Source organism: Filicampus tigris, chromosome 12 (genome assembly GCF_054856515.1).
Source record: "Filicampus tigris isolate MCC_2025a chromosome 12, RoL_Ftig_1.0, whole genome shotgun sequence".
Lineage (NCBI taxonomy): Eukaryota > Metazoa > Chordata > Actinopteri > Syngnathiformes > Syngnathidae > Filicampus > Filicampus tigris.
The window spans coordinates 1,745,096-1,771,446 of NC_141228.1; the positions used below are offsets into that span (position 1 = coordinate 1,745,096).

General features: G+C 41.7%; 1 protein-coding gene across 24 annotated transcripts in view; it reads left to right on the forward strand.

Annotated features, from left to right (window-relative positions):
- Positions 1-26,351, forward strand: part of lrrc7 (leucine rich repeat containing 7) — a 217,932-nt gene that overhangs the window by 71,259 nt on the left and 120,322 nt on the right. For 3 of the 24 annotated variants that reach the window (XM_086047837.1, XM_086047840.1, XM_086047841.1), the window contains 5 exons: positions 18,539-18,590; positions 18,690-18,740; positions 18,817-18,875; positions 19,225-19,290; positions 23,341-23,486. The exons of 15 other annotated variants lie outside the window; for them this stretch is intronic. The gene's annotated coding sequence lies outside the window, so the exon portion shown is untranslated. Of the gene's footprint in view, positions 1-15,227; positions 15,415-17,281; positions 17,406-18,538; positions 18,591-18,689; positions 18,876-19,151; positions 19,291-23,340; positions 23,487-26,351 lie in introns of those variants that run through there. 6 more of the 24 variants (XM_086047845.1, XM_086047846.1, XM_086047839.1 and 3 more) reach the window with 5 other exon arrangements.

Genomic DNA, 26,351 nt, shown 5'->3' on the forward strand with positions numbered 1-26,351 from the left:
ATGAGCTGGACTTCCTCCTTTGTGTGCACCGGATATTTTCGTGTACCTTGTGTGTAGTGTGAGTGCCTACACTTTGCAGCAAATTAAACATTATAAATCTTTAGCCTCTTATGTGCAATTTACAAACGGGGAGGTGCAGGACCGGCAGATGATGAAAGCGGCGAACAATAACACCGTCATTCGGACTAAGGTACATGCTGTGTGTTTGCTTGTGAACTGTCCACTTAAGCAACACAAACGAACGCACTAATATCCTTTTTAATAGTTTATCTGATCGTTGATCATTCCTTCCTTCCTTTTACCTCACTCACTAAGTGCAGGCACGTGTGTGACTTAAAGGCAGAAAGCAAGAGGATTCTAAACTTTCAACTTACTGCTATGAAAATGTATGGAACATACTCTCGCCCAAGACGGAAGGTTGTTTATGGTGAAATGTTTTCGTCTTACAGCCGAAAACTAAGCCATACGACTTTGTTTTGACATGTTCGAAGCGAGGGTTCCCGTGGTCTTGCGCCAAGTAAGAAATCTATAAAAACGCAGTCCGTTGTTAAATTCTCTTCCTTTGCGATCGTAGGTGGCATTGCTGCACTCCCTAACACATCAACAGTTCACCATGGTTATATATTTCTAAATCAAACAAGAAACACAGCGAGTTCGTCTTGCGTGTAACAACAATAGTCATGTTGCCTCCATTGCACTCCAATATACTATCCCGGTAGCGATGAGGGCGATAACACGCTGTGCATGGGCCCTATTTTTCAGCATAGATAGGTGCGGCTTATATAAGGGTGCGCCTTATAGTCCGGGAAATACGGTATCCGATCTCGGACCACATATGAAAGTGGCCAAAAACTTTGACTTAATAAGAAGACATGATACACGTTTTTGAGATAAATAACATACACTTCAATCGGACACTTATAATTTATTTTCTCAAGCCACACAGCCACAACATAAGGAGGAAAGAGCTGCAGGTTGCCGACCCCTGGTCTTGCATAATACGGCACAACACAAGCCCCCCCCCCCCCCCCCCCCCACACACACACACACACACACACACAAACAGGGTCCTTAGTGTTTAAAGATGACACCTTGGTCTCATTGCTACAACGCAATTGCTTTTCTTTCCATTGTCTTACATCTGCATCTCTCGCAGAAAAAAAAGTACAATTGTTTTACACCTCTATGTGCAAAAATCCATTATTTTTAATGTAAAGAACAATAAATAATAGTTGCACTTACTGTACATGAATGACTCATTCTGCCACCACAGTACTTGTCAAACTGTTTTAGTAATTACACATGGATAATTCATATTCAGCGTAGTGCTGACCTCCACTAACAATGCATTCAATCCACATTGTTTGGTGAGTGTAGAAATAATGTCCATTGCCAATCAATTTTCCTTACTCGAGGGACTGCTTAAACAGTATCGTGTATACAGTGCTTGTCAAATGGTATTTTCAGACAGCTTTTTAATTAGTGTTTATGGTAATTTGGGGAAATTTAGTTTCTGTTACTATGGGAACCACTCTCTTTTCATTTCCAATGGCCTGTTAAATAAAGCTTTAGGGATAAAACTTACCAAAAGTGGTTCATGCAAATGCTACTGCCATGCAGTTTAAGGAAAAACATGTAAACACATGCTGTTAAGTTCGGGTTGATCTCCTGCAACAGCCGATGTGAGCTAGCATTGTATTGAAAGTAGTGAGATCCTGACTTGGTCCTGCTTCCACCAGATGGGTGAAATTATGGAGTCAGCGATGGCGTAAAGTTTTAATGCATAAGTACATTTTGTACATATTTCATAAGTACATATATCAGTTTACTCTGAAATATAAGAGGCAAGGAAAGACGAAGAGGTGCAATGACGGAGGTAGCAGAAGCAGGTGATAGATGAAGTGAACGCATGAATGGAGATCCTGACACTCATGCACCACTATCAGCTGACAGTAAAAAAGAGAGATTGACTCCCAGCCAGAGCGAGGCCCAGAGAAAGAAATAGAGTGGGATGACAGAAAGTTGGAATATTTGTTCCAGATTGCAGCAGGTTTCACAGTGTGACAGAGGGAGTGAAGGTGAGCTTTTCTCTGACAAACATGACGCTCTGTAGTTGTTATTCGTCACATTGTAGGGAAGCTAAACTAGTAATGTAGGTTTTCAGGAATTTAAGCTCATCACTTATGGTCTACAATTTTGTCAGAGTAAACCTTGGAGTAATCAAAAGCATGACTCCTGTACTGAGTTCCATCTTATACGGTGGTTGCGATTATGATTTAGGTACCGGTAACTGTCTTTAAAGATTGTAGAAAGATAATACCATTTGCTAGGATATCTGATTAGTCAACTGGCAATAATGTACTGTATTTAGTAGGGGTGTAACGGTACACGTGGGTGTATTAATACGTTTCGGTATGGCATGTTTGGTTCGGTCCACTTATTAGCGCGAGCTTACGCACGGGCGCTATTGACTGTTGCATGCTTGAGACAAGAGTGGTGGCACAAAAGTGAGAGCCAGAAAAGAGCCAGAGCTCGAAGGTCCCCCCCGTACACTGCGGTCTCATGTTTGGGAACATTCTTGGCTGTCCTGTTAAAATCACAGATGGGGAAAGGTACGTGGTTAAGTCCGACATTGCTACATGAGATGAGCGGCAGGTATCACGTCAAACATGCAGGGCATCATCCGACTGTGAATGTTTCTGAGACGAGGGAGCAAAAACGTCAAACTTAAATAGCGAGATTTCTCATATTGTAGCGTCTTCCAGGAACACACCGTCAGACGTAGTTTAATTACCACGTTTTTATTAATCCAAGTACAACTGCGCGCGCTCTTCTTTCTCCTCTGCTCCATTCGCTTGCCGTATACGATGCATTCATGAACCTCGGAAACATCACAACTCAGCAACACACAAATCCGAACCACAACACAGATAACCCATTTCGTTGCAATATGCTGTAACGCTAACATTCAAAGATTTCAATGCCTAAAAAGTGTATCCAATTTCATAAAGACTTTTTAAAGTTACTGTATTTTTTTCTGGTAAAAATAGTTTTAATATAGTTAGCAATAATTTTAACTGTTATTGTATGTATTTTTATTTGTATATATCACAAAAAGTGTATATATGTACTGTAATGACAACTTGGCTTCAACTTGAATACTTAGATGTGTCATAGGCTGTTGCTGCTGAGTGTTTAAAGATTTCAGTGTCTTAATAATTTTACAAAATTAAGAGAACTTTATTGTTAATGTATTTTTTATTCTAGTGTAATTACTTTTAGAATAACCGGGATGGTTCGCTTTCCTTTATTTTTTCGAAAAAAAAGGACAGTTTACTTGTCATCTTTTCAATATAAACATTTTTTTTTTTAAAAAACAGGGTTTTTTTGTTCCGAAAATATACCGAATCGGAGTTTCCAAAAAAACGAAACATGATTTAGCGTACCGTTAGCGTACCTAGTATTTAGCAAATGATTACTTATTTTTGACTTGTTAATTCTCACAATTGTTATTCAGACCAGATTTTTGACATAATGGTGCAGTTCATTTCATTCTTCAAAGATAGGGATTTAAAAACGATTAACTAACTACTGGAGACAAATTCCTTGTGTGTTTTTACATACTTGGCCAAGCTCAAGATGAATGTGATTCTAAATTAACCATTACCTTTGTACTGTCCTGTTCCTAGTGTGGTCTATGAATAGTTCAACATTTCTAGGTCAACAGCATGAAACTGTAAGACCTGATACTAAAGTATTAGCAGTGTGTGTGTGCGTGTGCACGTGTGTCTCAGCTCCATCTGGCTCCGAGCAGTGGACAAGCTGCCGGGACACCAGCATGGCAAAGTGTCAAGACGGTTATTTCCTCATTGCTGAAGGACACTTTTACTGTCACATTGAGCAGCGATTCTCAACTGGTGGGTCGGGACCCAAAATATGGGCCATTCTACTGAATTGGTTCAAATTCAGAGTTGGAAAATGTGTGAAATTTGTATTTTATTTCAGAAAAATCTTTATTGTATTCATGTTGCACCATATCTAAGGGGCACATATACAGTAAAAGTACAGTCAATTTTCAAATTGTATTTTCTAGCTTTTCCCTAATATCTTGCCTGTCCCTACCTAATGTGTCACTACCAAAAAACACAATTACAGAAGAATAAAAATAATTCTACTAGCCGATTCATATTTTTTTCCATTCCCCCCTCTACAGAGTATTTTTATAAATTAATATACATGGTTTTAACGTCAAAATCAATCTAAATGAATTTTTAACAGAATTTAATATTAGTTTTTCCGAAATAAATCAAAATTGATATGCTATTTTTCATTGTAAAATGTAGAAAGTTGATCATATTGATTTCAAAAGTCATCATTAATGAAAACAAACATACCCTTAAACAATCATTATCAAAAATTGTTGGTTGATAAATCAATACTTTTTATTTTTGTTAAAACATCAGTTTTTTTGGTAGTGACTGCAAAATTTTGGTAGTGACCATATTGTTGCTGCTGTTGCAGTAATACTTTGTGTGAGGGTAGCATTGTAATCACTTAACTAGTTTTGCTATATTGTAACTTTTAATGTGTATTATAACTAATGAAACATTATTTTTTCCATTTTCTAGTGCTTTGTGCTGTACTCAGGGTCAGGGGGGTTGGATTTGATCGCAGCTTGATCACAAAAGCAGGGTACACGCTGGACCAGTCACCTGTCCACCACAGGGCTCTTTATCATTGAAAAACTGTGGTTTCACCTTCCAAATGAAAATTTAATTGGGATGACAAACATTTTTGTAACATACATTTCCCTGTATATATGTTCCCTCGTTTCCGGTTCCGGCGCCGCGCGAGTGGCAGCCCGCTCCAGCAGCTCCGGCTCACCGGTGAGCCTTTTCGTATGTTTTTGTACCTTACTATTACGCTATCTCATACCTTTTTCACATAGTTGATAGTCGTAAACTTGCGTAGCAATGGACACCCAAACTGCGGTATTCTTGCTGCTGCTGGTGGCTATTTTTTGCGCGATCGTGTTCGGCAACTTGGCTCGGAGCCGCGCCCCCATTGTTTACTGCCGGAATCAGCTGTTAGCACTCCGTGCTAATCCCGCGCTGGCTCCCGCGGCGAGACCCAATAGCCCCCGTGAGCTGAGGAGGAAGAGACGGGGATCTCGTGCGGGGTTTAAACGCCGAGAAAGGAGGAGACGATACCATCCCGTCCTCCCGTCTGTTATCACAGGGAATGTTAGATCCCTCCCCAACAAGATGGACAAGCTAGCGGCGCTTACCCGGCATGAGAGGGACTTCCGGGAGGCTAGCCTGATGCTCTTCACGGAGTCGTGGCTAGCAGCGCTAACGCCGAACGCGGTCATAGAATTGGACGGCTTCCAAATCATACGCGCGGACAGGACGCTGGAGAGCGGTAAGAGGAAAGGAGGAGGTCTGGCTGTGTTTGTGAACGATAGATGGTGTAATCCTGGGCACATCACAAGTAAGGAGCATCTTTGCAGCAGAGATATTGAGCTGCTAACTGTTGGCATGAGGCCATTCTACATCCCCCGAGAGTTTAGTCATGTGATCACGCTGACCGTCTACGTCCCCCCCCCGATGCCAACAACTACACAGCCTGTGATGTCTTGACTGCAGCTGTGAGCAGGCTACAAAAACAGCACCCAAATGCCCTGATACTCATCTCTGGTGACTTCAATCATGCCTCCCCGTCCTCCTCCCTGCCTTCATTCACACAGTATGTGACCTGCGACACCAGATAATAAAACGCTGGACCTTTTCTATGCGAACACCAAGGAGGCATACACATCACTGCCCCTTACCCCATTGGGCAAAGCTGATCACAACCTGGTGGCTCTCCAGCCTGTGTACCAACCTCTGGTCCGCAGGCAGCCAGCTGTGACCCGCACGGTTCAGAGATGGTCTGGAGAGGCCGAGGAGGCCTTAAAGTACTGCTTCAGTACAACTGTGTGGGAAGTATTCAGCAATGCTCACGGGGAAGACATTAGTAGTCTAACGGACACTGTTACAGACTATATAAATTTCTGCATGGAGAACACCATACCCACTAGGACAGTAAGGTGTTTCTCCAACAACAAACCATGGATCACACCAGACATAAAAGCTCTCCTGAAGGAGGAGAAGAGGACTTTTGCGTTAGGCAACAAAGAGCAGCGGAAGATTGTGCAGCGCCAGCTGAGGAGGAGGATCAGAGAGGGGAAAAGGTCCTACAGGAAGAGGATGGAGGAGTAGCTGCAGCAGAATAATGCCAGGGGAGTCTGGAGGGGCCTGAAGACCATCTCAGGCCACGGACAACACAAGACCCGGACTGGGGGGGGGAACTGCACTGGGCAAATGAGCTGAACCTCTTTTTCAATAGGTTCGATCAGATGCCTGCCCCCACTCAGTCTCTCCTGCTGCAGCCTCCACCTACTTCTCCTGCTGGGTGTGTCACCCCCTCCCCTCTTTACTCCAAAGTCTCCAGCTTCTAGCTACACCAAACAGCCACCACTCCCTTCTGCCCAGCCTTGGCCTTCACAACATCTCAGGTGAAGAACCAGCTGAAGAAGATGAAGGCGAGGAAGGCAGCGGGTCCAGATGGCATCAGCCCCCAGCTCCACAAATCCTGTGCAGACCAGCTGTGTGGAATTGTCCAGCACATGTTCAACCTGAGCCTGAAACTGGGCAGAGTCCCCCAGCTGTGGAAAACATCGTGCCTGGTCCCGGTGCCAAAGACCCCCCACCCGAAGGAGCTTTACAGCTTCAGACCAGTGGCGCTGACGTCTCACCTGATGAAGACCCTGGAGAGACTAGTTCTCGTCCACCTGCGCCCCCTGGTGATCTCCTCAATGGACCCACTCCAGTTCCCATACCAGCCTGGCATCAGTGTGGATGATGCCATCTACCTCCTCCACACTTCACTCTTCCACCTGGAGAAGGTGGGGAGCACTGTGAGGATCATGTTCTTTGATTTCTCCAGTGCTTTCAACACCATTCAGCCCACCCTATTGGGAGACAAGCTGGAGCGGGCGGGAGTGGCCCACCACCTCACCACATGGATGCAGGACTACCTCACAAACCGGCCACAGTATGTGAGGACACAGGACTGTGTGTCTGACGTGCTCCTCTGTAGCACGGGGGCCCCGTAGGGAACTGTCTTGGCTCCCTTCCTGTTCACCCTCTTCACCTCGAACTTCAACTACAGCACCCCTACCTGTCACCTGCAGAAGTTCTCTGACGACTCTGCGATTGTCGGCCTCATCACAGGCGGAGATGATCGGGAGTACAGAGAATTTACTCAGGATTTTGTGGACTGGTGCCAGCAGAACCGCCTCCTGATCAATGCGGGGAAATCCAAAGAAATGGTGGTGGATTTCGGTAGGCGCCATCACTCTGCACCTGCACCAGTGAATATCCGGGGAACAGATGTTGAGAGACTCTTAACTTACAAGTACCTGGGTGTTCATCTGAACAATAAATTGGACTGGAGCGACAACACAGACGCCCTCTATAGGAAGAGTCAGAGCAGACTTTTGGAGTTCAGGGGACACTCCTCTGGAACTTTATGACTCTGTGGTTGCATCGGTAATTTTCCAGGGAGTGGTCACCTGGGCAGGCGGCGTCTTGGCCCGAGACAAAAAAGGGCTGGACAAACTGGTCAGGAGGGCCGGCTCTGTCCTGGGCTGCTCCCTGGACTCTGTGGACTCAGTGGGGGACAGGAAGATGATGGCCAAGCTGTCATCAATGCTGGACAACCCGGCCCAACCCCTCCAGGGCACCCTAACAGCACTCCACAGCTCCTTCAGTGACAGACTGTTACACCCTCGCTGTGCAAAGGAGAGATTCCGCCGCTCCTTCTTGCCTGCTGCTGTCAGACTCTTTAACAAGAACATTGTGTAGTCTCTACAAACCAGCGGACATTAGTGCAATGGTGCAGTCCTGCACCTGAGTTTTTTATCGTGAAATACCCAACATTCCCCACTACGGTTATATGGTGCAATACCCAACATTCCCCACTACTGTAATACCGTGCAATACTCAACATTCCCCACTACTGTTAGTCTATAGTTTTATTTTTATCCAATGCTGTTCCTTACATTTCACTGCAATACTGCAGCACTGTCACTTACTTAGAGTATTTTTCCTCTGTACTATGTACAGGCTAAAATGAGTGTTCCTCATACTTTTTATGTAGATGTATGTTGGTGTGTATACACATGTGTATATACACATAGTTACTGCGTATATTTACATAGGTTTGATCCTGGATGTTTGCCGTTAATGTCATGTCATGTCATCTTCCAAACCGCTTATCCTATACAGGGTCGCGGGGAGTTGCTGGAGCCTATCCCAGCCGTCAACGGGTGAAGGCAGACTACACCCCGAACTGGTCGCCAGCCAGTCGCAGGGCACACACAGACACCGTCACTGAGCGGGAATCGATCCCACGCTGCCCGCACACAACTCGGGCGTGTGTACCACTACACTATCAGCGGACCATTTGTTTGCCGTTAATGTTATACATTAATCTGCACAATGTGGCTACTACACACAGTTTTGAGCATGTGTACAGAGATAGAAAACGCAACATTTAGCATTAAAATCAAATGTGCTCATTTGCAGAAATGAGATGTTCGGTAGTGACGGTCCTTAAAACCACATGCTGATTTTCAGACTTTGGAGGGCATATAGTTAATAATGCTGTAAACTAATTACTCGCCATGTGCCCAGCGATGAACATGAGGCTACATTTTTTTTCATGAATTGAAATTTAGGAGTTTGAGATTGGGACAGCCACCTCCCAATAGGAAGTGACAAAAGATGACTTTTCATACATTCAGTTTAATAGTATCTCAATTAATGCCTTGTGGTAAAATAGATCATAAGATATGACTAAATATGCAAGGTCTGAACACTCTATTGTTTTGTAGAATTTGATTTTCATTGTGGGACAGCAATTTCAACCAATTCAGTAGAATGGCTCATATATATATATATATATATATATATATATATATATATATATATATATATATATATATATATATATGTACACATACACACACACACACACACAGTCGGAATTGCCGACGGACGCCCATTTAAAATTGCTTTGAATTGCACTTTGAGGTCTTTTTCACTATACATTCAAATAAAAATAAAAAAAAAAGCTCAATAAAACTGTCTTCATTTATTTTTATAAAACACGTTTGCTCATTAAAACATTTTAAGAAAACATTGAGCTCAAAATGTCTGGCAGGATACCTTGTTATTTCAAACTCTGTACCACGTATAAAATAAGAATGTGTCCTGCCTTATATTGCATTAAGTTGTGTTCTTGGATCCTAAATGGCCATATTAGACATTAGGAGTTGCATTTTCTTTTTTTTTTTTTTTTTGTGGGCAAAAGCTGTTTATAAAATAAATGAAGACAAAGTGCCACTTAGCTTTTTTTTTTTATCTGCTCCGTGACCCAAAATCTGGACCGATCCGAACCGTGACTTGTGTGATCTGTTGCACCACTAGTATACAGTATATTAGATGTGTTTAATCAGGTAGTGTTGATATGTAAATGTTATATGATATGAAAGTGTTTGTAGTTTGCTCCTGAATGCACAACAAATGAGTTGAATATTTTGTGGTTGATTTCAAATGGCTTCTTGTAGATGGTCTATGGGACAGAGGAAGAGTAAAACTGAAAACAAAAACAAAAAATGTGCCCTGCGACTGGCTGGCGACCAGTTCGGGGTGTAGTCTGCCTTCGCCCATTGACGGCTGGGATAGGCTCCAGCAACTCCCCGCGACCCTATATAGGATAAGCGGTTTGGAAGATGACATGACATGACATGACACAAAAACAAAAAAGGTGAGTTAAAGGGAGGCAGACCGCCAGTGTAGAAGATAGGAAATAGTGATGCGCTGGGGCGTCTCAGGCAGAACTGGGCCACTGAGCACAACCCCGGAAAAAAACAGACAGGGAAAAAAATACATGACTGGCTTGGAAACAGGATTGAGCAAGAAAGTGAGATACGACAGAAGGAGAGGCTCAAATAAAGTAATTTTATTGTGAGCCACATGGAAACAGAGAGACAGTTGGCTGACTCAAACCCTATCCAAAAAACAAATATTTCAATCTGTAAATGTTTGCAAAATTGTTGACTGTTTGTCTGCTTTGCTTTGAACATATCAACTACAGTACTTACTGTCACTGACCCTCAGTTGTTTTTTTCTGTCCAGGTGACATATTGCAGTAGATCATCTTAAATTCTTAGACAGTCAGGTCCATGTGCCCACTTATACCATTGGGTCTGCTTGTGATGTAGTACACTCGCTTGACATTGGTGCAGGGAGCATGGGTTCAGTTCTACTGCAGTGATGGTGTGAATGTGAGTGTGACTGGTTGTCTCCCTCGATGTTCCCTGTGATATGTACAGTGTGTAGTCTGCCTTTTGCACAAAATCAGCTGGGATAGGTTACGGCTCACTGTGAGTGTTAGTAAGTGGTATAGAAAATGAATGGGAGAGGTTGCCATTTTATTCATGTTCATGATTTGCAAAGCACTGGTACACAGAGAATGATGAAACCACCAACCTGTACAACAGCTCTTATTATTTGCTGTGGAAGAACAGTCTTTGTCTCATCTGACAATGAAAATTACCCAGAAGGAACATTTTTATCGGTGATGGCAAGTGTAAAATTAAGTAGCACTTGAAGTCGTATTGTGTAAAGGAGCCCCTGCAGAGTGTTATGGTTTCAGACTTTCTTGACTATACATATGTATTTTTTCAGTGGGGTCTGTGTTTGTGGAGAAACTGTATTTTCTCATGGCATTTCCCCCTGTAAGTTAATAAGACACACTTCCTGTATGTAGTCACTTTGAAAACATTTCAGTTTTGTTTTGATTTTATGAAATGAATGTGGATTGGAAAAGTATCACTGCTGAAAAGGTGAACGCAGTCCCAGAACATAACATGCGATCCAAATAAGTTTATTTTTGTCTTATCAGACAACAATAAATTATGTGAGTAATCCATGCCCTTAGTCTACTTGTCTTCACCTAACTGTTGCCAGACTTTCTTGTGAATCATCTTTAGAATAGGCTTCCTTTAGGGGCGTCAGCGATGCCAACAGGTTTAATTCAGTATGTGTTGTAGGGTCTTAAGTAGAGCTGGGCACTTGACCCTTTTTTGCCCGTCCAGCCGCGACCCTCCACCCTTGACCTAGGTACCCTTCTGGCCGCGACCCCCTGGCCATATTCGTAAACATTGTCGGCCTCCGCCCAATTCCGACCTCCACAAAAAAAAAAAAAAGTGCTTGATGCCCCCGCGGGAGGGGTGCTAACGGAAGAGGTTTATTTTAAAGACAATTAGCTGGCTAATTTACTATTCAAACCCGCTGCGGACACGCTTCAAACGCGCCACTTACTCACGTACTTACCCATGTAGTGTATGGACGTACTTTTCCAGGCGTAGTTATTCGCCCTGTGATTTCCTCAGTGCTCCGCGACGTGCGTGGAGTCATATAATTTCAAGTGTTATCAGTGATTCAACTTGTCTGTGAATGAATGCCGTTTACGCAATAAAAAGAAGCTGAGCTCCGAGACTTCTCCAAGTTATTAAGTTGTGAAAGACACGACAACCCAGCTGTGTGTACTTACTTCCATAGCGAGCCATGGGGTTGGTTTTGTCGTATTGTATAATTATTTGGGTCCAACAGATGACAAGTCTACAATCAACAAGTTACCTATTTTCCACACTCACACTTCCCTGTCTTCAAAATAAAAGCATGCCAGCAAACCACTACACAGCAGGTTTGCTACGGCATATTTCCGGAAGTAGGGAAGTGCATGATGTGCCAGTGTCATACTTGAGTGCTGCGCGCGGCTTGATTTTCCTCCCGGACACAATTTTATTTGAAAGAAGCCTAAAAAGAAGCCTTTCACCGAGTGGGCTGAGATGAAATTTGGCCGCCTGGCGAGCACGTCACGCATGAGGGCCGATTAGTGGGCCGGACTAAAATCCACTTCCGGCCATGCTTAGTCCAGCCATTTTTTTTTTATTTGTCACCCCCACCCCTCCGCCCCAAAAATGGGCATCCGGCCGGGCCGGAGGGTCTGACCGGTTCGGCCCAGGGACAGACTGTCCAGCTCTGGTTCTTAAGTATTGACTGGCTGAACCTTCCCACTCCTTCAATCTGCAGCAATACTGGAAGCACACACACATAGTGCTGGGCAATATGGAAAAATCTTCTATCGCAATATAGGTCATTTTATACAGTATCACAAGAACGATATACAACAATATATTTTCAACTACGAAATTCACTATTTTCTACAACAAAATATACAACACACTGTGACTCACTTTATATTGAAATAAACTTTATTTATATAGCCCTTTATCCTATAAAGGTCTCAACGGTCTTCACATACCACCAGTTGACAAATGTTAACAACAGTAAACAGATTTGTGTCACATGAGAAAATGCATCCAGTAGTGCTGCTATATCAAATCATCAAATGTAAACAGAAGCAAAGTAGACTACACATTTTTTTACTAATGTAAATATCAATATAAATTAGAAGCATAAAATTAAGGTTTCTGACAGAAATTGATTTTAAAAAATTAAATAAAAAAGTTGAGCTCTATTGCAATGTAATTTTGAGAACATTTATTTTGCAGATCTCAAAAGTCAAAATCAGTACTCAGTAATATGTGCATTCCATATACTATATGAATCTATTTTCTGGATCGCGCGCCTCAATATTAATATAATTTTAATCGTTAACGTCACTCCTCCCGGCTGACGTATGGGATGCTGTAACATTTCCTATTTAGCTGTGTGTGTGTAGTATTATTTTGTATAATTTTCTCTCCAGACATTTATTAAATTGCCTGATATGTTTCTGTTCAAATTTGGATAAGCTCCGCTTTAACACATTGAGGCCTAAAGCGCCTGGCGAAACATCTCTCAAAAGCTAAGGACGACTTGAGAATCACCCTGAAATTTTCCTGAAAATTCAAGACCTACAAAATAATTGATATCTCAGCACCTGTAGCAGATAGGAACATCAATCCAAAAGAATTTGAGCACTTAGACATGTGGCTTTCACACAGCCCAGAGTTTATTAATCTTTACTGTACAATCGAAGATGCAAAATAAGATGTAAAAAAAAAGTGTCAGTGAAAGAGAAGCACTATTTTTTTATCTTAAAAAAATCGAGTGGTAATTACCATCCTCTATTCTCTTACAAAGCCGTCAATATTTTCCATCCATCCATCCATTATCCATACCGCTTATCCACACAAGGGTTGCAGGCGTGATGGAGCCTATCCCAGCTGTCTTCGGGCAGTAGGCGGGGGACACCCTGAATTGGTTGCCAGCCAATCGCAGGGCACACAGACAAACAAACATCCACACTCACAATCACACCTAGGGGCAATTTACATTGTCCAATCAACTTACCATGCATGTTTTTCGAATGTGGGAGGAAACCGGAGTACCCGGAGAAAACCCACGCAGGCACGGGGAGAACATGCAAACTCCACACAGGGAGGCCGGAGCCGGGATCGAACCCACGACCTGTGAACTGTGAGGCGGACATGCTAGACAATATTGTAATTGTCTGCAAATATATATCTACACGTTCGACTGGTTCTACTGGTTCAAAATCCATAAGCGTGTCATCTGCATCGCTATGTCACTTATTTCAGAGCTTCTGCAATCATCTACGTCCGCCATTACGGCTCCCAAAAATGCCGGGACATCCTCCGAGGACTCACGACATCGTCACGTGTGTATTCTGATGCATTTCATTGGCTGAGAGATTGAGAATTGGTTAAAAAAAAGATTACATATACGCTAACCCGCGCTGTAAAGGTAGAAAGACGCAACAGTGCTCCTGGCTCTAAGTGATATAAACGTGGCTATGCACTCCTGGCCTAAATGGGTAAGCATGGTTCCTGAAAGACCTCTGTGAAGTGTACTCAGTCACCCAAGCACTTAATTCCGGTCTTTCACGATAACATTAGGTTAGCTTAGCAATTAGCATGGCTTCTCTGTCTTTCCCTCTGTTAACTATTCTTTTTAATCCCTTCCTGAGAACGATTCTTGTGAGAATTGAAGCTTATTCACCGCCATTAAGGCTGTGATTACTGACTTAGTAGCGAAACAGCAGAATGTTTAGCAGGCAGTTGCTGCGGCGTCTCGCCTCAACTGCCTGACTACCCGGCTGCAGGTGCCATATGAAGCTCAGCAAAACTTTTTGGGGCAGTCTCCGGCGTTCTCCGCGTTCACTTATCGGAAAAACTTAAAAATCTGTCATTCTCAATTTTGTTATTCTTTGTATTTTGCTGTGGCTCAAAATTCAATTTGTGGTTTGAAGGAGTACCCAGTACGCCATGACGGGCTTTTTTTGATAAATAGTTATTAGGGCTGCCACGGTTAGTCGATCAGTCACGATGACGTCGATGATCAAAACAATCGTCAATTAATTTAATAGACGATTAATCGTTTATTTATATATTTATTTAATTGGTGCTTTGATTTTCTCGTGAAATAGCCTCATCTCCCGCTTCTCCCGCACATGCGCTGTAGTGAACATCCGGGTCATCCATGATGTTAACAGAAGCATTGATGAATATGAATTTTTTGGTACTTACGAACACTCTAAATTTCAGTCATACGAATGAATTTAGGACCTGTTCTACGCAGTCTTTGCTAATTGAGGCCACCGGATGTCGATCTCTGCTGCCCATCCATGACATCGTTCCTAGTTCAGCAACACTCCAAATGAGCCCCTTCTCAGGCGAAAGTCTGTTTGGAGATATCTCTATACAAACGCATCAAAGCTCGTGTTGGCATAAAAGTCAGGATACAATGCGCAGTCAACAAATATAGAGCGAGTTGTCTTTGTAGCGCTTTCATTAAACATAGGTTGAACAGGATTTGGAACTCAGTATGTTCTGTATTTATATTTTGCACAATTTGCCAACTTCATTGAAAATTGGGGATGTGCAAGCGTAGTCAAATTTGTGACTTCGGTTGAAACGTAAGAGCAGAAGTGGTTGTGCCACAAATTCCTTGGCCAAAAACAAAAGACAGGACCGGCAGAATTATGACCTGCAGTTGTATTTTAAAAGTGTCTGATATGTTTATGTAAAGCGTCACCAAATGTGGAGCAATCACCCACTGAGAGCAGCATGTTCTGTTTTATGACAGAGAGGATGAGTAAAAATACACCCAGCTCCTGGGAGACCGTCACTATGGCAGCGGTTACCATGGAGATAGCAAGGCTGCACGTGAAGTGATGGCTGTCATGGGACCCTGAGGGTTTCACCCTCTCGTGCTGCTCAAGATAGCACACATGCACATTCAACCACAGAACAGCTGCAAAAGACTACTTGAGGTGAAATCCAGAGGAGTGATGACGTGATGTTGGTTTGCTTGTGTGGGTATTTGGCTTTGTTGGCTATGCGTGTGTAGCGAGTGTGCGTGGGCAGGGTTTATGTTTGCATGCATGCATGCTATCCATTCTTGATAAACGTCTCAGTACATTTGTGTTTTAGTCATTGCTTTGAAATGAACAAGATGTGTTTGCACAGCCACATATAATACTGCTTCTGCAGTGTCAGTGTCTGCTCAGTCATCCTGTTGCCATAGCAGCAGCAAGAGGCAACACAGCCAACCACACGCTTGCCAGTTGCAGGTTTCACCCTATTGCTGCTAACTTGTTCTCAATCTCTTCAGATTTTTTGTCATTATTGTGCTAGGCAGGACTCATCAGTTCACTCTATATTGAAATAGGAAGTACAGTATTTGTCTTGACATATAATATGTCACTGGGTGTCAAGCCGGAACCTCCTGTCACAATTTGGCAAATTTAATAATTTTTCACAAATCGATACCATGTGTCGGTCCGCACATGTGGGTCTCATTTCTACAAATTATTGACCAACCTAAAGATGGCTTTCTCTCTTTTACGATGCTATGTACAGTAAATGGTTGAACAAACATGCCGTTTTGGGGTCTCCTGAAAAGTGATTTTGGAGGTATGAGGATTCCGCCTGACACCAGCGATCTTTAAATACAATATTGAAGAGTGGTTATATTACACCTTTTTTAATAATTCCTTCCAATTTGACTGTGCTTTGGATTTTTCCTGGCATACATGTATTATTTTCTGGATGCGTTCGTGCTGTGAAGGTGACTATTCCCAGTCCTCCTCAGTGTTGTCTCTGCCATTCTCACCCAATGTTTATCATTGTGCCTGACGCTGGCATAGTAGCAGAATTGTAATTCTCTTTGCTTTGAAAGAGGCTGTTATTTTTAATCAACACTGCGCTTTCACAGCAAAGCTATTGCATCAATTTAGTGTGTGAAAAAGGTTTGTAATCAAACAGCTTCAGATCAGTAGCTAATAAAAAAGTGTTTAGACAGATACAAATTTCATTAAATTAAATTGGGATTTTTTAAAAACTTTTTTGTGTATATCACAAGTAGGAATGGTGTCAGGTTCCAGATAGCAAAATATGTTAAATAAATGTTGAATCAGGGTTAAAATGGTTGATTTTTGCGTTGATTTGGGTTTTAGTTGAAGACTGATGGTAAAAACGTTGGTTCAACATGGTTCAGCATTGAAGTTTGTGATGAAAAGATGCAGTTGAATCAACATTGTATTTTGGTTGAATTAAAACATATCCATGTTTTACCTTCTCAATTTTTCTACTTCATCGGAGGGAGGTGGGAAGGCATATTCTGAGGGGCACAGGCCTTTTTCACAAAAAGTGTCACACTTCACTCACTCACTCACTCACTCACTCACTCACTCACCCACTATATATACATTTTATTTTTTTAACCACATTTTTCTAACAGATTTTTTTTGTTGCCCTGAGCACATTGGTGTTGGTCCTGTTTCATGAAAACATTTTCATTTCTTAGCCATTCCCGGCCGGGCTCTAACTCAAAAATGGTCCATCCCACCAAAAATGACCATCATTTAGTAAAAGATGTAAGGCTCACCAAGATAAACATGTGAATATTTGTATAATTTCTGCGCGACACTTCAATGCGAAATCCTCTACTTTCAGATTGTCATTTGGAAGGCTCTTACTGTACGTAACCAGATCCGTATTTAAGGTTGAGCATAAATGAGCCTTTAGAGGTGTGTTGGACTTCCCGCATAAAACTAGATTGTGTGACGTATTGACCGGTGTGACATGAAGTAACACCAGCAACCTGCGGGGGACAGTAACCGTCTCCTCTGTCGGAAATGCAACAGAAGAAGAAGAAGACCCAGCAGCGCATGCACAATTGCGCACTGATTTGCACTTGACTTCATCGCGCCCTTTTCCGTACAGAAAACCAGCTCCGAGTATCTCGCTGCCTGCTTTTTCAGTAAGTTTGAGGAAATTATCTGTCTTGGGTGCTGTGCTTGTGTTTGATTTAACTTTACCTACATTGAGCTAAGTATGTGTAAAGATTCTGTTCGTTTGTTTTGAGTATGGGTCTGTTCCCAAACCTCTAACGGTTATAGTATGACCAATGTATTATTTAATACAGACATGTCGAGCTCCCGTCCTCAATGGCCACATTTCTGCCTGTTTTCCATCTGTGCCTGCTTCAACACACCTGTTTCAAATGATCAGCTCATTAGCAAGCTCTGAAGAAGCTTGATAACTTTTGAATAATGTGTGTTACAGCTGTGATAGAAACGGGCAGGACACTGGCCCTTGAGGACCGAGTTTGAAGAGACTTGATTTAATATCACGATGTGTTTAAAATGTTTTTTGTTTTTTAACCGTCGGTGTTATGTTCGTAATATGAAACGAATTGACCAATTGAATGCATTGTAACTGAATGACGTGCTGATACTCAGCCAATCAGAACGCTCTTACCAATAGAGTCCCAGACGATGAAGTTACGCATGCAATATAATGCGCCAAACGTTCACACAGCCATGAATAAATAAATAAAAATAAAATAAAAAATCACACAGCCATTTTGGCATGATAGAAAACGCGTCCGCTAATCGTAGTAAACATTTTTACAATCATGGTAGACAGCTGTTGTGCACCAGGGTGCCACAACAAGAGGCAAAACAAGGGGTGAACATTGTACAGGCTACCAAAAGAGAAACCAAGGCGTAGTCAATGGATCATAGCATGCATGCATGCATAAATAAATAAGACCATTCTAATCACTTCGCCATGGACTGTCACACAGTGCAAGACTTGCGTGAAGGTGCTAGCTTTGATAACATTATAACATGATCGCATAAAGTGGAAACAAATCTGGATTGTACAAACTTGTAATCTTCCAAGCCTTTATATTTTCTGTTTAACCATTGTGATAGACTGTACCGATTTCAAGGATATTGTACCCCTAAATAGTAAATACCTGACACTTAACCTATCAATTTTAACACTATACAAGTTGTGGTTTGATATAATTTTTTTTTATTGCGAAACTAATTTGAAGAGATATATTGCAGCACACTCATTTTGACTTTTTTTCCACCTTTCTTTCAGGATCTCATACCAGTATCAAGCCTAGCAGAATTGAAAACTGATCAAAATAATGGTAAGTGAACCAAATTCAGATGTTTGTTCTGAGGAGGTAGATGGCATCATGCATACTGCAGAAGACACATTGTCTAAATTATGTGTGCATGAATTTCAGGTATAACACCACACTGGAAAACTCCCAAAACTCCACATCATGGAAGGAATGGTATATTAAACATGAGTGTGTCATGCTTTTAGATGGAGCAGTCTGTATCATGTTTGAGTCACAACTTGTTTTCCAGTTGCCCCTTTGTAGTTCTGGTTTCTGGTGCCTACCGGCACTCTCCATCCAAGAAAGTCGGTGAGTCAGTCAGGCAGCAGTCACAGAACATAATATTCTAGCATGTTTATACATCTTTGTTGTATTACTGTATGTGTGTTTTGTCACGTTATCTTTGCCATTTTGAAAGTGAAAATTTGTATAATCCGCAGTGAGAGACCCAACAACGAGCAATTGTATTCCCTGGTATTATACCATAGTCTTCTTGTACTCTTTCACTACATAAAGTTGGTGACAGGGACACAGGAGTAGTATTTTTTGGCACAGTATGGCTTACAATCCAGATTTTGTTTTCAGGATCCCGAGATACACGACAACAATATCAGAATGTGTTGCTACTCCCCAACTTTTGAGGATTTTGTTTCCATAGGGATATCGGAATACGGTGCCATGCAGTATTACAACCCATATGGTGCCCCACAACATACACCAAATGGTATGTCATGTATTTCTCTAATTTGCTTCGACAATGAAATGTCTTTCTAGACAAATTTAAATCGCACTAGTTGCCATTTTTATAAATGTTACAGCCTTTGTTTTTCTCTCTAGACGGAAACCAGTGATGTGCGCGACTAGTCGTTTAACCGTCTACGATTTATTAAACGTTTAGTATTTTACTAATCGGTTAAACGCTGCATCAAGAATCACTCAATCAACAATCAATCTTGTTCCTCACGCCTCGGCCTCTGTGAACAAGCTGAGCACCGAGAGAGAATTGCTCCCCTCCACCCAGCCCACACGCACACATAGTAGGGGGCGGTGACACTAAGTAAGAAGAAAAGTAAATTCTGTTGACGCCACCACGAAAAACAACGGCACCATTTGGCAGTATTTTGATGCAGCAGATGACAACAAGGTCGTCTGTAGGCTTTGTAAGCATAAACTCGCTCACAACCACTCTCTCTGAGCGATGAGAAACCACATCCAAAGTAAATCTCAATGTGAACCTGCAGGTCGATGGTGGCGGGGCCAGTCACACGAGCATGAGAGCGTTTGTTCCAGCTAGGTGCTGCGATGCTCACCGCACAGCAAAGATTACCCAACTAATTTGTAAAATGACGCGATATGCTGCTGCTTTCTTTTGTTGAGGGCAAACGGTTCAAAAAAATTAATGCTGTGTATCGAGCCTGAGTAGGCTACGTGGTGCCAAGTCGCAAAACAATAACGCCCAAACTCGAGAGTAGCTATAACCAAATGAAAGAGTAGATACTACGAGCGTTTGAGCGGGTCAGCTATGTGGCCAATGCCTTAACTAAAGACGGATGAACGTCCAAAGCCACCGAATCTTACATGACTATAACGTGTATAACGTATGTGGACGAAGGACATCTCCGCAGCTGTGTGCTTCATGCGCCTTGGAGGAAAGACACACAACTGAAAACTTGGCTGCTCTCCTGGGAGTGTGATGGGTTCGTGGGCACTAGAAAATAAAGCCGTCGCCTGTGTGCATGATAATGCACCTAACATGGCGAATGAGACCCTGCTGGACTGGGAGTCGGTACCATTACTCATTACATTATTCATAATAAATGCCTTGCATTGCATTGGCAAATGTATCAGAAATGTATTTCTCTTCATTGTTCAGTCAGTTGTTGTTACATCAATAGAATTTAAATTAACAAACTGTCCTGAATGTTTGGGCTAAAATAGCCCCGGCTGTAAATACAAAAAACATTTGCATTTTAAACTTTGAATTCAATATGTATTAAATTTCAAGTTTTCTTGCTTATAGACTAGTCAACTAGTCGCAAATAAAATTTGAGACCAGTCGGCGGGCAAATTAGTCAAAATTCCCATCCCTAAAGGAAACTACCAAAAGTTTGATCCGAAAGAGACAGCATCGTTGCAGCGGCAAGAAGGCGTTCAAAGAGACAAAGATTCAACACTGTATGTTTGGTGAGTTATCTCACAAGCAAACTACTTAATATGACAACACAGTTGTTTTTAAGCACAATGCTCTGAAGTAGTTTATTTTGTGGCGTAAAATGATTCCTCCTCGTGCCTCCCGGCAGTCCATTTATCTTAAAAATCTCCACGGCCACCGATGCAAAAGCATGAGGCGATGGCCAGTGTTTGTGGGATTTACAATATATTAAAATGAAGTGTTCACATTCACCAATTTTTTTTATTTTTTATTACCTCAATATATAAATATACCGTATTGGCCCGAATATAAGACGGTGTTTTTGGCATTGAAATAAGACTGAAAAAGTGGGGGTCGTTTTATATTCTGGGGCCTAGACATTATACCCATTCACGACGCTTGATGGAGCCAGATATCATTGAAACTAATGCTGAACTTGACTCCCCAGGCCAAAGCGAACCCCTGTTACAAAGAAGAAAAATAAAAAATAGCGGTAAGAAAGAAAAGAGAAGGAAATGATAGAAGAGATAACAGAAAATGAAGAAACGTAGCGACAATCTGGAGAGCAGTGGGTCGAAGATCGGCCAGGTTAACCGGCAGATGAGAAGTTATGATGTAAACGTCAAGATGATGGTGAGAAACGATGCAGAGTCTTCAAACAATTGCAAAGCGGCTGTGAAATATGCTGTCACAGAGTGTAATGTACGGCGATGGAGAGCTCAAAAAGGTCACCTAAAAAATGCTCACAGTCAGAGAACAGCTTTCCGTGGTCCTCAGAGCGGCCGCTTCCAAGAGCTTGACAGAAGGGTGAGTGCGTACGTGGACGAGAAACGAAAAGACGGGATGCCCATCAGCAGAGCTGTCATTTAGCTCAAGACCGTGAATATAGCCAAAGAGCTAAACATCCCCGTCGCTGACTTCAAAGCAAGCCTCGGCTGGTGTAAAAGAATGATGCGGCGTAACAGACTAACGCTGCGACGACGAACAAATCTAGCCCAGCGCCTGCCCTCTGACTTCGGAGAGAAGCTGTTGTCTTTTCAGCGCTATGTAATCAACTTAAGGAAAAAGCACTCCTACCCACTGGATCAGATTGGCAATGCTGATCAGAGATCAGACACCTGTGTTTTTTGACATGCCAACACCTGTCACTGTGCACAAGAAAGGTGAGGAATCAGTTATTATAAAATCCACTGGAAAAGAGAAGCGTTATCGTCATGTTAGCCTGCCTCACAGACGGAACCAAACTCCCTCCGTATGTGGTTTTAAAACGTAAGACAGTACCTAAGGAGGCGATGCCAGCTGGCATTATTGTACGTGCCAAGGAAAAGGGCTGGATGGAGACCGAGCTTGTAGTGGACTGGCTCAAGGTTGTGTGGGGCAGATGGCGTGGGGGACTCCGAAAAAAAAGGAACATGCTGATTTTGGATGCATTTCGTGGACACTTGTCTGATCCAGTCAAAAAACAAGTAAAGGTGATGAACGGCGACTTAGTGATCATTCCGGGGGGAATGACAAGTCAGCTGCAGGTGTTGGATGTTGTGGTCAACAAACCATTCAAAGACAATCTGCGAAAGAAATACACAGAGTGGCGCCTGTCTGGTGATCACGCAGTCACACCGACAGGAAGGATTCAGAAGCCTTCGGTACATTTGCTCTGTGGTTGGATCCTCCACGCATGGGATGCAGTTTTCCCCATAGAGCATCATCCACAGGTTTAAAAAAATGTTGTATATCTGTTGTATATGCCCTGGACGGCAGGGAGAATGACGTGCTATGGGAAGAACCAGCGGAGCCAGTGGATGGGATTGAGGACAGTGACACTGAGCACAGTGAGGCAGAGTATGTATGTGAGGAGTAATGTTCTGACAGATCTCAGCTACTCTCAAGTTAAACCAGTTTGCATTATTTTATTGCAATGTTTTTCCTTCAGATTTGTTTCAAGACTACAGTTACAGTTAGACTTCACTTTGATGGTTAATGCAGTTATTGCAATTTTGTTGTTTGATCACAATAGATTAGTTTATTTACATTTCAAAAACCAGAAGCCATTCATTTACAAATGTGATTGCACTTTAGTTTACATATTTACATGTTCAGATATTAAGATTTGAATGAGGCAAAATAACATGCTTTTTCTCTCAAATATATTGTTATAATCATTTGTCTCAGATGTACTGTAATTATTTTCTGTATAAAAATTAATTTGGTGTTCAAAAAAATGTTTTTCAAGCTTGAGTCTTGAAAAAGAGGGGGTCGTCTTATCATGGCCGTCTTATATTCGGGTGAGTACGGTACTTCAGAAGTTAATGAGCCGGTCTCGTTTTCTGCGCTGTGACGTGTGACAGGCAAGCACATTCATGTTTGTGGGCGTGTGGGATTAGTCGAATCACTGGATGGAGTAGGAGGCGTTTCTCGGGGGATGAGTTGAATGCATATTTCAAATCTTGCAAATCTTACCAAAAAGATGAGACTAGAATCAGGTGATGGTAAAATTGCAACCTATAAGATATAAGTATTTTTAGAGGTGCTTGGATGGAGCCAGGCTTGTCGTTTGCACTTTCCAGTCAAGTGTTTTAACTTGCTGACTGCTGTTTATTTATTTATTTTAATCTTGTCTTTCAGTTGCTGCTCAACAGTTTGACTGCGCGCTGACCCAGGAAGAGTTTTGTACAGCTGGGAAGCATTGGCTTCATTTCGCTCATGAGCATAAAGGGGGCATCCCAACACATGCTACTGCCTCGGACCCAAGTCAAGCTTAGTTTACTGTGGTATTGTTCTTTTTTGGATGGATTGTTATGTGTTATGTTCAAAAAAAATTTTCTTTACAGCAATATGAACTGTTGTTCTTACAGTCAATCACTTTAGATTTAGTCGATTTAAATCTTATAGTACGTGGTTGACAAACATTTCAGATTACTAAAATATGACTTAAAATAAATGATATTTGAAACACTGACTATAATTTAATGTATGGCCAAATAGAGAGGCTGGGGTTTACTGAAAGTATTTTGATCTCTTCTAATACATTTTTTTCAATATTAAACATGTTTTCTGTCATAGGTTTTTCATACATTTGGGTAAGTAATGAAAAAGCTAACATTTTGTAGTGGACTAACCCAAAATTTTTGTTTGTCTTTTTTTAAGCTTTATTGTAACATTTAATTCCAATTTAGATGATGGCTGAATTAATGTTGTTTCCAAAAATCAACAAAAAGTGCATGTAGGTTCTGGTTTAGATGATGGTTGAATTAACACTGATGTTGTGTGATATATGGTGGAAAAGAATACATTGACACAACATTTTATCAACCTTGCGCTTTCTGTATTTTTATATTATAGATTCAACACTTAAGCCGAACTGTATTTCAACATTGATTCATCCATATTTTGCTATCTGTGGTGTGTGCAAAGCACCGATTGTGGAATCAAAAAGCAGACCCAAACAATTAGAGCAAGTTTTACAGAATTTATCAAAAAGAAGGAGCACAATATAGTGAATAAAGACAATACAACAAAAAGCGCTGTGAAAAAAGGTCAAAACAAAAACACTAACAACCAAGGACAGTGGACTGAGTGCCATGGCAGGAAGAATCAGACCAAAACGTAGAACAAAAAATACCTACACAAGGCAAAGAAACTACTATGCACTGGCAGAACAAGACAAATATGGGACCAAGCACGAGTGTATACAAACTGCATAAGCACTGGCAAAAAGCAAGCAACTAACAATAACTTGCCATGTTCCACCTGTGTGTCCTAAATTTCCTGCTGATGATGGTTGCAGCAGGTGTGACTGTCATAACCTGAGGAAAACTGCAACAGAAAGAACCTTGAGTTAATCTTGTGGACCAGGGGTCCGTTTCACAAAGCAGGTTTAGTGAAAACTCGGTCTGCTAACCCTGAAATGGGAAACTCTGAGTTTCCCTTTTCAAAAAGGGGGTAACTCAAACCAGAGAAAGAGGGTTTAACTCTAGCCGGTTTCAGAGAGAGAGGTAACTTAACTCCCGGTCAGTCACCGCAGTAACAGACTCTCTGGACCTAACCTGGTCGGGACCAGGTTTATCTCAATGAACTTCGAGTTTCTCTCTGTCTCCGCCGTCTTTCAGAGCCACACACTCCTTTTCATTTCCTCATTCATTCAGTTCGCAGTCGAGTTTTGGCGTCATTTTAAAAAATCGGAGTCAGCATTTGAGAGTCCATTGGGCACAGTATCACTGAAAAAAGGTTCTGTCGAAGTTACTCAATTTTATTTCTTCAAGGGTTGCACAAGATGTAATCATCTGGATCCGGATACATTTTTTAAGTAGACTATACATCGACTAAATAAATGTCTGGATCCAGATGATTTTATTTTATGCAACCACTTGACGCAGTAAAAGTGAATAAATTCAACACACCGTTTTTTTCAGTGTAAGTGGAGACAAACGTGGCATGTCCTTTTGATAATGATCCCGTGGATGAAGGTGCTGAATTACTATGCAGAGAATTTGATATTCGTTGGTAGATGTTTTTGATCGGTACCGTTCAATGTTACAGTCCATCATCTACATACATTGAAAAAAGTTTGAGCTGAATTTTATTTCATCAGGTGGTTGCACGAAATATAATCATCTGAATCCAGATACATTGTTGAAGTAGACGATACAACTACTTCAAAAATGTATCTGGATCCAGATTGTTTTATTTTGTGCAACCGCCTGACGCAATGTACGGTAATTAATTAAATTCAACCATAATTTTTTTCATTGTACCCTTACATGATTATGCCGAGGTCTCAACTGTTTGAACAATGTTTTTATATTTCACCTTCAGTTGTTGCCAAGTGCACTTCTTCTCCGCGAGATTACACCAAAATGAAATAAATGAATAGCCTTCCATTCAAGCAGTTTTCCCCTGTTATATTATTGTGATTGCAAAGGATACATTGAAACTTGGAATGGAAAAATCGAATGTTGAATTTACTCAATTTTATTTAGTCATTGAGTAAATTCAACATTAAATTTTTGTCAGTGTACGCATTGACCCGAGCAGCAAGGTTCTTCCACGCTTCTTCCCTGTTACCTTGGTGACTTGTCCAATCGGGGCTCCATTGATGCTGTCTTTTCATAGTTGTGGTGCATGCGCTTAACTCCAGGTGAAGATACTCAGAGTTGAGGAACTCTCTGAGGAATCAGCTGTTCTGGAACCGGAAACTCAGAGTTTCCTATGTCAGAGTAGATCAACTCAGACTTCAGAATTAGACTCAGAGTTTGTTGAAGCTGCTTTGTGAAACTAGGACTACTATCACATTTGAATTATATCGCATAGTAGAAAGAACAAACAAACGGACAAAAAATGTTCACAAGGCAGCAGCCACATGACTGTGCCACAATGAATACTACCTAGCAATAATTGTGTTTGCAAAAGTTAAAAATGTTGGAAGACAAGAATGGTTTGTTAAGCCCCCATTTTTTTCATACACTTTTATTGCACTACTAAAACCAAATAAGTGAAAAAGACCACAGACATGCATAGTGTGAGAATTACTAAACCAACAGTTTCTTTTTTTTTATACAGACATTTGTGGACAGTGTAAATTATTGTTCATCTAATTATGAGCTTTGAGCATGCCTGTGGAAGAGGATCATTATTAA